General features: G+C 39.7%; 1 protein-coding gene across 1 annotated transcript in view; it reads right to left on the reverse strand.

Moving 5' to 3' along the window:
- LOC128738695 (sodium-coupled monocarboxylate transporter 1) overlaps positions 1–13,495 on the reverse strand; it is a 182,710-nt gene that overhangs the window by 7,905 nt on the left and 161,310 nt on the right. The window lies entirely within an intron of this gene.

Consider the following 13,495-nt stretch of genomic DNA (forward strand, 5'->3'; position numbering starts at 1 on the left):
TCTCATATCGATTTTCCAATAACTTTGATCCGTAGTAGCACGGGCCCCCATAAAGCCCGCCTGTTACTACCCTGCGAATTTTCTTGCTATTGAGGATAGACGACACAACAAAATCTGGGAGAGCTCCTTGCAGACAGCGTTGACCAGCGTAATGCCGCGGTCATTACAGCAATCTAGCTGATCGCCCTTTTTGTAGATGGGACAGACCATACGTTCCAGCCACTCCTCTGGCAATTTCTCCTCCTCATAAATCCTTGAAATTATTCAGTGAAGTACCGTTGCTAACGTTTCTAGGCTATTGTTGCAGAGTTCTGCCGGAAGTCGATACTTTCCGGCGGCTCTGTTAATCTTCAGCTGACTGATTCCTCGCCGGATCTTTTTGAGATCGGGAGGCAGCACGTTGTTATCGTGGATTAAGTTCCAGGAGTACAACTTGCAGACTCATCATCTATTTGTAGACTATAAGGCGACGTACGATTCAATCGAACCAAATGAGCTGTACCAGATAATGTTAAGCTGATTCGTTCTACGCTGAATGGATCAAAATCAGAATAGCGTCAGAATAGCGGTGAGACCTCAGCTGCTTTCGTTACGTTGGTTAGACTGAAGCAAGCAGATACACTCTCTAACCTGCTATTCAGCATTGTCTTGGAAGGTGCAATACGAAGAGCAAACGTGGAAAGGAACGGGTCTATCATCACGAAATTCCGCATGCTTCATGGTTTTGCGGATGCAATCAATATCATCGGAATCAACCATAGAGCAGGTGAAGAGACCTTTAGGCCTTTTAATTTGAAAGCAGCGAAGTTGGGACTTACCACCCAAGCAACAATGTGAGTTTTATTGTACTCTTATGGCGGTCTTCATGACCAATTTTGGTCTTAAATGCCATTATAAGAGTGTAATAAAACCCAAATTGTTACTTGGGCAATGAGAATGCTAAAATGATGTACGTGGTTACTGGTAGGAATCGTAGAAGTCCAAATAATGTTGGTTCCGAAATGGGTTACAATATGAAGTACCTAACTGAGGATTTCATATACCTTGGTACACGCGAGACATGTTACAATAATGTAAACCGAAAAGGTACGAAGTAAAATGACGAATTGCAGCCTCTAATCGGGCTTTCTACGAAAATTCGTACAAGACTGCTCTACAAAACACTAAATCTCCCGGTGGCGTGGAATTTTTTAGCGTAAAATTCGGCGATAAATACTTTGTTGCAAAATACAACATAAAGTGTGGTGCAGACGCATGATCCGCGAGCTATACCATGTAAAGCTTGCTTCAGATAGTATTGGAACAAAAACAGTTTTTCATTTATTTATTATTGAATTCAAGATCTTTTCTTAAACATACGTAGCATTTTCTTCAAACTTTTAAGAAAAAATACGGATAAAATTAATCGTCGCGGTTTCGAAGGAATTCTCGAACTTTTCCTGTAATATGGCTCATTAGGCAGCGCAAACTTTCTTTGTCCATCGTTTTGCCTATCTTATTCCACCAGTTTTCATCTGATTGATGCCTTGAGGTAGATCTGTCCGTTTACAGTCCTGGTAGTCACGAACGGAGCACTCCGTTTGCCACATGAGCAGATCGCTTGCTAAATCATGTATTTCTTGGCAAATTTTAAAACGTTCTGCATCCTTACTTTCTCCGGAATATCACACTTGTGCTGGGCGACGAAGTGCAGTCGCCTCGGAAGCTGCCGGAAGTCCGCCTTGACATAAGGCTCATCATCTATGATGAAAGCATTGAGGATTTTCCAGGCGTTTGCGCAAAATAAATTCGCGATGTTGCTTTTTGGGTGACGCCATTTTTTCCAATTTTCGAAAAACTGACCACGATAAAAATACAATGTAAACAATACACTCTAAACTACTTCTATCCAAATTTTCAAGATAAAATACCCAATGGGTAATTTTCTACAGCTTTTCTTCCGTGGTGCAATTTGATGTGGGACACCCTTTGGTACAATGTGGCAGGTTACTCGCGGTGTGCTGGACACGCGACCAGGATGCTCGCTCGAAAAGAGAGTAGCTAAAACTAATTGCTGCAGAGAACCAGGAAGAGACTGTTGATTTCGGAGCAGTCCCCGCACTTGATGGATGTGCGCTGTCGAGAGCACCATAATTCGCTCGGCGCAGGATCGACAATGGACCGTCGCAACTAAAATAAAGTTTCAACAAGCGACTGACATTTGGCTTTACCGAATAAGTCTCTACAATTCTTATTTGTTTTTAAAATACTATTTATTATACAAAAAAGAATCATGGCAACATATTTCCATCAACAATCTTGTAAGAGATTTTGGGCAAAATTATGTAATTATTGAAATAGGGTTTCCCATTGGTGCCCTCTTGGTTTGTTTATGGAAAGGACCTCAAAATAAGAAGAAATTTTCTTCCATACAAAGCCACCAACCTTGTTTTTCCGATTGTTGTCATTGACCTGAAAAAGTAAACTCGATTTTTGACTTCTTAAAGTCGTTCACCGTTCTAAAATTACCCAAAAATATAGCAACTTGAGTTTCAGGATACCGCCGGACATCGATTTTCAGCTTCTACTTGTAATCTTCTCATTCCAAAGATACCCATATCGTAAGATTGTTCATGTTATGTGACCCACGTGTGCTAGAACCCTACTCCAAAAAGTTGATACAAAAATACAATTTGATACAACAATTCAATAAAACATCCACAATTCAGTGGATTAAATTGAATTTTTTTATGTACATACAATGGACGATGCCGAAATGTACTCTTAACAACTGACGCTGACAAATACCATAAAATTTCAAACCCAATCTACAATGTCAGCTTTTGCGTCGTTCAATTCAACCTGTCAACCGTATTTTGGCTTACGCTTATAACAAGCCGAAATCGAACGGAGCTCGCACAATGAAAAGCCGGCCGGTGAGAAGAAAAACCCCGGCGCGCGGTGTGCGATGGATTGTAACCAGCAAGCCGGCCCCACAGCCGTCTCCAGCCCGATCAGCCGAGCCGGTAATGTCGATAATGATTTCATTGAACCAGCATCAGCAGCAGCACTCAGTCAGTGCAGTGGGTCCCTGCCGTCCGTGCCGATAACTGGCTGTGTCGTGGGAATGTCGTGAAGCGTGTGTCCTGCGATGTGCTGATGCTACAGTGAGGTAGATCTTTCTATAAACCCGCCGATGATGTGCAATATTCACCGGGAATTACCGATGGGAATAAATTTGATTATTCATTTTACAACCATCATAAAATGCGTTTCCCCCGGCGCGGTGTTGCCACCGCGAACCGGCACGGTGTGCGTTGTGATTCGCGGAAAATCAATGCACGGGGGGTTCACCGGTCGATTATAATGATTCTGTTTTTTTGAAGAGTTTTGTGGTAGCGAAAACTAAATGTTTCCACTATTTTCAATTAAAATTACAATGCTCCAATTTGATCCCCTCCCCTCTTTAACCAGCCCCTCACCGAATTTCCCATGGTTATAATCGCAAACTGAGAAAATCGATATTTGCATATTTATGAACGAGTTTCCCCGTAGAACCGATCGGAACCGTAGAACACCTACCCACTGCTTGCTTGTTGGTGGTTCAATCGGTCGTCGATCGAAGCGTCGACGATAGGCCGGAGTTTCAGGGGCCGGTTTCCGTTCGGCGTCGTCGTTCGTCGATTCTTTTAATGGAATCAGCTCGAGCTGCTACATGTGATTTGTGCCGACTGACTGTTAGGCCGTGCTATCAACAAATTTTTCCCATGCGCTGATGACACTCGAAGGCCAATTATGCGGCTAGGGGACGCAACGTACGGCAAATGTAAAAAAAAAATTATCAGAGTATAAAATGTTAAAGTCCGTTGAACTACGATTTCCGCTGCGCTGGCTGTGACGACGCACGGGCAGGTAACGACACGGAGGGACGAAAACAGCATCATGTCTACCAGCCAGCCAGGATAAGCTTTTTCTCTTTGCATCGAATCTGGCACAGATTACGTCGGAATTCGGTTTACTCTATCGTTTCCACGATTATTGAGCTTTTTTTTTTATTTTTCAACGCTTTCAACGTTTTCAGAGTTGGGCTCCAATACCGGGCCGGTAGAAGCAAACTTGTGAAAATGAATATATTAAAAATAATTGGAATTTCGCTTTGAACAATATTCGGCTGTCGGTAAATCTAGGATAATGGCAGTACGTATTTGCATACGAGAATGATTCAATTGGACGTGTGTTTACACATCAATGAATGGTTTCCGTAGTTATGCAATGATTAAATTATCAATTATTGAAATCTATGGAATCTTGATCTTTTGAGCGCATTTTCATGCCAAATCGAGTATTATCAGAGATAATCCTCTAATCCTTCACACTGATTTATTTCTAAAAGTGTGCAGATAGAAGGTACAAAGAAGTACCAAAAAGTATTTAGAATGAACACTATCATAAAATATTAGTCACAATTCTTTTGAAATTTAAAAAAATGGCTTACACTAAAGTACACTGTTATGTCAGTATCATTTTCCGCCCACGGGGCATAAATTTATCGATTCGCCGAAAAAAAGTGACTGCTTCGTTTAAAATCACACCCACAGGGTCATAACATTTTGTTAAAGCAACAACGAAAAAACTCCTCCACCGGGTGCCGGTGGTGCTTTTACGAACTTGACATTGTCGGTTGAATGCACCATTTCCTGCCCAAGGCTAGCAGCGCCAACCACTCCTTTCATTGCACGCCGTGTGTAAGTACATCGTTGCTGCCGTAATCGTGCCTCGTGCTTCGTGGAAAGCAACGCAGCGTTACCCGGTTTATCAACAGTCAAGACCGGATACCCGGCGTTTCTTTGAATGAAGCAAAATCCTATTGTGTGTCGAAGAAAAGAAACGCCTTACCGTTCACAAAAAAAAAACGACGGATAACTTGCACTCTTTATCCCAAAAGCATTCCCCGCCGGGATTCCCCGTGTTAGTTACAGTCTACAACCCCACACCGAAGCAAGGTGACCCCAAAAAAAACTGTTATAAATACACCTTTCGCGAAGCAGCAGCGAGAACCGAACGAAGCGATAAGATCTACGCTCGCTCGGTCGCTAGCATTCACCTGCCTGTCTGCCTGCCTGCCTGCCTTCCTGTTCGCTTATCGAATAACAATCGGATTTGATCCGGAAGAGTCGGGCAAAATGGAAAGTTAGGAAAGCGCTTGACGAATGAAAAACTGCAGAGGCACGACTCGCGAGCCAAAGGACGTGTCCAGGCGGGGATTAAATTGGGATGTAAAACGTCTTCTTTTAACGTTTGAAATTATGTATTGAAACCACCGGTGGGAAGCTTCAGATACTTGATTTTAAGACTAAATTCACGGAACACTCTAAATGTGGCATTTTGGGCTAATTTTGGGTCACTAGGACCATTATATGTATGTAATAAAGTTTAAATAAAGCTCAGATGGAAAAGGAAAAAATATGTAAAACAAAACTATTTTAAAGTTAAATCAAAATTAAACTGCAACAATTCCATAAAATAGATCGATATGATTAAATTTTCCAATCCTAGCCAAACTTATGAGACACTTGGGCAGAAAGATATTGCAACAAAATATTGAGACAGAAGGACATTAAAACAGGAAGACATTGGGACAAAATGACTTTGGGAAAAAACCATTGGGACAGAAAGGCTTTGGGACAGGAAGTCACTGAGACAAACACACTCGGATAAAAAGACATTAGCACAATAAAGCTTTGGAAAAAAGCCATGGTAACAGAAAAGATTTGGGACAGGAAGATATTGGGACAGATAGTCATTGGGACAGATACACACTGGGACAGAAAAACGTTGGGACAAAAAGGCATTCGTATAGAAAAGCTTTGGACCAGGAAACCAATGAGACAGAACAGAACAGAACTGGAATGCTTTGCGACAGAAAGGCTTTGGGACAGAAAGGCTTTGGCATAGAGAACCATTGGGACAGAAAGACATTAAGACAAAAAAGCTAAATAAATAGATAAATTTGAACGGATGCTCGGCCTGGGGGGCCTCAATGCTAACCATTACACCAGGATTGGCCCCAATGCTGGTGTAGTGGTTAGAATTGAGGCCCTCCATGCCGAGCGTCCGTTCAAATTCCAATCCCGCAGAAATCACAAATGACCCAAGCTGTTAAAGAAACTATAATCAAACAAAAATATTAAAGAAGACATTCAGACAGATAGTAACTGGGATAGGAAGGTACTAAGGCAGAATTGCTTTGGGACAGTAAGACATTCGGACAGAAAGAACTTGGGGCAAAAAAACATTGGGACAGATGGACAATGGGACAGAAAAACATTGGCACACAAAAGCTTTGAAAGAAAAATCCATTAGAACAGAAAAGATTTGGAACAGAAAGATATTAGACCATAAGAGTACGCTTTACTTCGTCCATAAGATTTGCACGGGAAAAGCTAAGCAAACTGTTTTATTCCTACGACCTTTTGGGACAGATACATTCTGAAACAGAAAGACACTGCTTTGGGTCAGAAAGCCAATAAGAAAGAAATGTCTTGGAACAGCAAGGCCTTACAACAAATAGTCATTGGGACAGAAGGGACAGAACAAATTGGCCTAGATAGTCATTGGGACAGAGAGACTTTGGGACAGAAGGCCAATGCTACAGAAACACATTGGGACCAAAAGGCTTTGGTACAGGAAGACAATGGGACAGAGAGACATTGAGACAGAAAAGCTTTGGGACGAAATAAAACCATTGGGACAGGAGGACATTGAAACGGAGTCACTAGAACAGAAAAGCTTTGAGACAGAAAGCCATTGAGACAAAAAAATCATGGTAATAGAAAAAAATTAGAACAAAAAGAATATTGGGACAGAATGGCTTTGGTACAGGAAGATATTGGGACAGATAAACACTTGGACAGAAAGATATTGGGACAGAAAGGCTCTGAGACAGAGAGACATTGCGACAGAAATCGGAGCAGAAAGCCATTGAGATAAATAGCTTTGGTACAGAAAGACAATAAGACAGAAAAACAATAAGGCAAAGAACAGAGAGACAGAAGGGCGGAAAAAGAGAGAAAGAAATAAAATTAAAATAAAAGAAAACCTAGTAGAATTTAATTGGATAGTTTTCTTTTTATGTTAATTACAGGTTTCGTATTCTAAGACGCACCAAAAACTTCAGTCAAAGACTTCAGAGAAAAAGAAGTCACAAAGTAGGCCAGACATAAGGCCAGGTAGAAAGGTAAAAACATGGTTAGAAAGAAGAACAGGAAGAAGGTAGAAAAGGTAAGGGAGCAGGCTAGAAAAAGATTTGAACCAGGGCCACAAATAAAGCCGGAAAAATCCACGAATAAGAACAGAAAGAAGGCCAAAGAAAGAAAAAAAGACAATAAAAAACACAAAAAGCACCAGAAAGAAGGCAACAGTAATTTTAGAAAAAGGTAAGAAAATGGACAGAAAATGTACAGATTAAAAGTCAGAAAAATAATTAAAAAGCCAGATAAAGATCAAGAAAATTGCTAAAAATAAAGCAAAAAAAGACTAGAAAACATGTTAAGAAAGGGTGCAAACAAAATAGGATCAGAAGAAAGACCAGAAAGCAGGTTGGGAGAACACCAGAAGGAAAACCATAAAAAAAACACCAGAAAAACATTCGAAAAAAAAAGACGAAAGGTGGTCATAAAATGGCTAAAAAAAGCAAGGAATAGTTCAGAAAAAACCCAGAAAAAAACATCGGAAGAAGCTCCAAAAAAGAGTCAGAAAAAATAAAGAAGATAACCAGAAATAAAGCAGCTAACATTTTAGAATCTCCAAAAAAGGGTCAAAAAAATAACGACGATAACCAGAAAGAAAGCGGCCAACATCTTAGAAATATAGTAGAAAAGGACCAGAAAAATGTTCAAAAAAAGACCAAAATAAGACAGACAAATGACCATAAAAAGGGCTGGAAAAGGTCAGAAAAAAGGCTAGAAATCCAGTAATCCAGCAACAAAAAAGACCTGGAGAGGGCGCAGAAAAAACACAAAAGGTGGAAAAGAAAGACCAGAGAGCAGGTTGGGAAGAGCACCAGAAAGAAAACGAAAAATATTTGAAATAATGCCAGAAAGATGGTCAGCAAATGGCTAGATAAAGATTATAAAGGCAAGACCGAAAAAGCCCAGAAAAGTTTGAAGAAAAAACTCCACAAAAAGATTAGAATGAGGCCAACAAACAATCCACCAATAAGGTTAGAAAAAAGGCCAGACAAAAACATAACGATGAAACGATAGAAAGACAAAAAAGCAGAAACAGAGAAAGAAGGCCAGAAATGGGGAGGACAGATAGAAGTCCAGATAGAAAATTGTATAGAAAGAAAACCAGAAATAAGGACTGGAAGAAAGGAATAGACAGAAAGCCAAAACTGAAGTCACACAAAAGCCGTCAAAAAGCCAGAAAGAAGGCCAAAAAAGGCTATAAAACAATCCTAAAAAGAATAGAAAGTAACCAAAATTTTAGAAATATAGTAGGAAAACCCAATTTTCATAAAATAAAACAGAATAAGACAGATAAAACGGGCTGAAAAAAGTTAGACAAATGGCTCGAAAAAACGTCAGAAAAAAGGCTAGAAATAAGGCCAACAAAGAAGGCTAAGGAAGGGTGCACGAAAGACACACAAGAAAATCAGAAGAGAGACCAAGTAGCAAGCTGAGAAGAACACCAGAAGGAAGGCCCGACAAAGGAGAACAAAAGAAACCATATGTATATAACAATTGCCAACGATATATTTGAAAAGGGTCAGAGAGGGTCAGAGAGAAAATCAGAAAATTTCTATAAAGCACCAGAAAGGCGAGAAAAAGAAAAGAACAGAAACCACAAAGAAAAAAAAGTAAAACGGGTCCGAAAAAGGCCAGAAAATGACAGGTAAATGTCCCAAAAATAACAAAAAAAAAACACCAAAATATAGATCAGAGAGACCAAAATGAAAATCTGAAAGAAAGCCGACACGACCGGAACGAGAATATATAAAACTTAAAAAAGGGCCAAATAAAATGTCAGAAAAAAGCTAAAAGATGGCCCGAAAAGAGCCAGCTATAAGGCCTAAAGCAAGCCAGAAGGAAGGCTAGAAAGAAGGTAAAAAACATAGGTCAGAAGGACAAAAAGAATATAAGAAAGAAGGCCAGGAAGAAATCCTTCTCAGTGGATGGAAAAAGACCCTGGATAAAGATCAAAACGAAGGCAAATGGTCAAAAGTCAAAAATCTGAAGTCAAAAGTCACAAATCAAAAGTTGAAAATTAAAAGTCAATGCTCAAAAACGAAAAACTAAAAGTCAAAAATCAAAAATCAAAAGATAGAAGGCCGATGGAAGCGAAAAAAATAAAAATAAAAACTCGAAAGAAAACGAATATAGCAAAATGACAAATATTGCAAATGGTCACAAAAAAGCTAAGGAAACACCAGAAAAAAGCCAGGAAAAAGCAGCATTAAGGCTGGAAAGAAGGCAAGTGAAAGGTAAAAAGGTCAGAGGTATGACCAGAATGTTGGCCGGGAAAAACGTCAGAAGAAAAGTTAGGAAAAAAATCAGAAAGGAAGCCCAAATATGACAAAAAAAAAGAAATAAAAATCCATAAAATTAGTCAGAAAGATGACTAGAAAGAGGCCAGAAAAAAATTCAAAATAAGTCTAAAAAAAGTTGAGAAAAGTCCAAGAAAAATGATCTGAAAAAGAGTAGAATACAGGTTAGAAAAAAACCTAGTAAAAATAGTCTGAAATAGTCAGCAAAAATACAAAAAACAGGAATGAAAAAATATTACAATAAAGCCCAGAGAAACAACACAAAGAATACAAAAAAGAAAGGTCAAAATACCCACAAAGAGACCATATGAAAACGTCCAAAAGGTCCAGAAAAAGACCAAAACAGGCCCGATAACAAGTTATTAAAAAAGCCAGAAAGAAGCCCAAATGAAAGGCTAGAAAGAAGAAGGCAACAAACCTAGGTCTGAGCGTCAAAAAGGCGAAAGGACAAAACGGCAAAAAGGCAAAAAAAATCAATAGTCAAACTCAAAAATCAATTCAACATCATTAAAAAATGTCCGGAAGAGGCCAGATGAAATTACAAAAAAACAAGTCAGAAAAAATGTTGGAGAAACAATAAAAAGAAGTTGAATAAGAAACCCAAAATAACCATCAATAGACGTCTAAAAGGCACAGACAAAAGACAAGAAAAAAGGCTAAAAGAATCTCTGAAAAAAAGCCTGGAATAAAACCAGTAAGAAGACCAGATAAAAGGTTACAAAGAAGGCCAGAGAAAAGGTCAAAAACCTAAATCAGAATATCAACAAGGCAAACAGTCAAAAAAAAAGTCAAAAGTCAAAAGTAAAAATCTCATGTCTCAAGTCTCAAGCGTCAAAAGTCAAAAATAAAAGTCTCAGGTCTCAAGTCTCAAGTCTCAAGTCTCAAGTCTCAAGTCTCAAGTCTCCAGTCCCAAGTCTCAAAAGTCAAAAGTCTAAAGTCTAAAGTCTAAAGCCAAATGTCAAAAGTCAAAAGTCAAAAGTCAAAAGTCAAAAGTCAAAAGTCAAAAGTCAAAAGTCAAAAGTCAAAAGTCAAAAGTCAAAAGTCAAAAGTCAAAAGTCAAAAGTCAAAAGTCAAAAGTCAAAAGTCAAAAGTCAAAAGTCAAAAGTCAAAAGTCAAAAGTCAAAAGTCAAAAGTCAAAAGTCAAAAGTCAAAAGTCAAAAGTCAAAAGTCAAAAGTCAAAAGTCAAAAATCAAAAGTCAAAAGTCAAAAGTCAAAGGTCAAAAGTCAAAAGTCTAAAGTCTAAAGTCTAAAGTCAAAAGTCAAAAGTCAAAAGTCAAAAGTCAAAAGTCAAAGTTCCATAATCAAAAGTCAAAAGTCCAAAGTCCAAAATCCAAAGAGTAAAGAGTAAAGAGTAAAGAGTAAAGAGTAAAGAGTAAAGAGTAAAGAGTAAAGAGTAAAGAGTAAAGAGTAAAGAGTAAAGAGTAAAGAGTAAAGAGTAAAGAATGAAGACTCGAAAACATCAAAAAGCATTGATTGAAAGGCAGAGAAACACCATTTTGTAATTTTTATGCCTTTGTAGCATTATTGGCTTATTATTTTTCACAAAAGTTTTTTTTCTGATTATCTTTTGTTTTTATTTCATTGTCTCTATTCCTTATTATGATTCTGTACCCCGAACGGGACAATATTTAAGGAAATTAAATAAAATCACTTATTGTGTGTTAGAAACAAGGCACCTCCATCATTTTAGAAGAAAGAGTGGGCGCATGGTTGTCGAATGCTTAGTTAAAAAATAAGTCGATCAAGCCAAATTTGGCAATACATTGAAAATATATTTATACAACTCAACTAGAAAAACTAGCAATATTGTTGCAAAGGCGATTTATCGATGCATAACCCTTTTCATTGCTCTCTAGGCACGCTAATGATGGCAAGTTCTTCAGAAATCCCGCAAACACACACCCACGCCATCCTGTTCAGCACACTGCTGGCGCAGCTCTAAACGAGAGATGATGAATGGTTTGTCGGAAGCGGTGGTAAATAAAGACTTTTTTAACAATATTCAAACAATGTATCCAGAATAACTCCTGCCTCTAGCGTCTTGGCATCCGTGCCGAGCCATCACTTAAGCGAACAAAGGCAGGAAGTCGGGCGGGTAAAAACATATCTGGAAAACCGATGTCGAGTAGGTAGGTACCTGCTTCGTGAAAAAGGTCGATTGGTCGGGGCCGCTTCGGTGAGCCCCCGCCCCGAGGGAAATCGCAGAAAGGAAGAGATGTGGTTCAAGTAAATCTTGACTTGTTTTTACCACACCATTGAACGGCTCCTTCAGCCACCAGTGACTGCACCAGCGGCATTAAGCTGGAGGTCACGGGAAAAAGAGCTGTACAAAGCAGCTTTTCTCCTCTATCCGATGGATTACCTATCGGTGGAAAGCCGTTTGTCGAAACTTTGTTCGAAACGTTTAAAAGATTGATGGATTTTACAAAAATAAAAGAAACAATTTGCTAAACCAAACCCAATTCCTGCCGGTACTCGAAGGTGAAACTTCGAATAACAGCCGTAATAAAACACGCCAAGCATCACACTAATTGCATCGTCTAGCGAGTGATCCAGGCCATACTTAATCCGCCGGAACAGCAGTCAAGCTCCTATTTAATCACCATCCAGGTGTGCTAGTTGATACTGAGTTAATTGAGAGTAAACACGAAACGGAAGTCCCCCGCCGGAGGTCGGGAGTCAATAAGGAAAAGCATTACGTGCATGCGGTTCGTCCGGAGTAATTGTCCTTCGTTCGCTTTCGCAAGCCGTTTCCATCCACAGCCAATGCAGCAAGCAGTTACTGGTTACTGCAGAAGAGTGCAATAAGGTTGGTTGGTGGTGGTGGTGGGGGTACTTTGGGAAACCAGTTTATTTTTGTCCCTCTCTCGCGCCAATCGACATTCCAATCGATGTTTGTTCAATGTTGGCACTTCTGCTTCCGGACCGCTCACGCGTCCGTCCGTCCGTCCGTCTATCAAGTGCAAAAATATCCTCATCAGTTGACAGTCAGTGCCGCGGAAAGTCAAACCAAACTCGGCACCACCTCTGGTGGTCGCCGGAAGGGGTGGTCTTTTACGAACTAGCTGCACCACGGCACCAATTGTTACTTCGTGATGTGTTTCACAATTCACTGGAAATACTATGATTGTTGGATCTTTAGCGCCGCCATTTGCTCTTGGTTGGTCTGACAATTTAAAAATGCCACCGCAACTTTCCATTGCTTGTCTCGTCGTGTTCGAAATTGTGCGAAGGAGGAAAACGAGTATCCCCCCGGGGGATCTACACGGATCTCAACTTTGTGGTATTGTTTTGCGATACACACACTCGCACTCGCAGCAAGCAGCGCATCATAACAGCCAGCGGAGCAACAGTGCGAGAAAGTACAAGACTAAATAGTACTGAGTCAAAGTTTGCTCCGGGCAGAAAATTGAAAAATAAAACCTCAGCTTTTACGGCCGTTGCGACAAGGGACAAGAGACGAACCGAGGCGCACGTCGTGGGGCAATCGGGACAATACACTATGGATGGTTGGATGGTTGGTTGCATGCAATAAAAAAAAGGAGGTGGTAATTGAAAATTAGCTACCATGGCGCTGCCGCCCTGCACTGACTAACGGAAGTTGTAAAAGTAGAATGGCAATGCTGGGATTATTATGTTGTCATTTTGGTTCATTGTTATGCTGGCATTCAATTGTTTTGCAGTACGGATTTTTTGCTACTTAGTTGCTAGTTGTTCTTTTTGCACCCCAACATGAAATTAGATTAAAATATCGAAATAGATGCAATGAAAATTTTTAAATAAATAGAAAATGGGAACTAAAACCGTTTGTTGAATTTTTAAACAATCCCAAATTAGGTTGAAACATTCAGCGAGATATGATCATGCGTTGGTGTACTTCGAATAAACATGAACTCTATTCAGAAACAAATAAACCGCAAATTATATCATAATGGATTCCAGAGCACAATCAACCAGCTTACTGACCAT

Source organism: Sabethes cyaneus, chromosome 2 (assembly GCF_943734655.1).
Source record: "Sabethes cyaneus chromosome 2, idSabCyanKW18_F2, whole genome shotgun sequence".
NCBI classification, from domain to species: Eukaryota; Metazoa; Arthropoda; class Insecta; order Diptera; family Culicidae; genus Sabethes; species Sabethes cyaneus.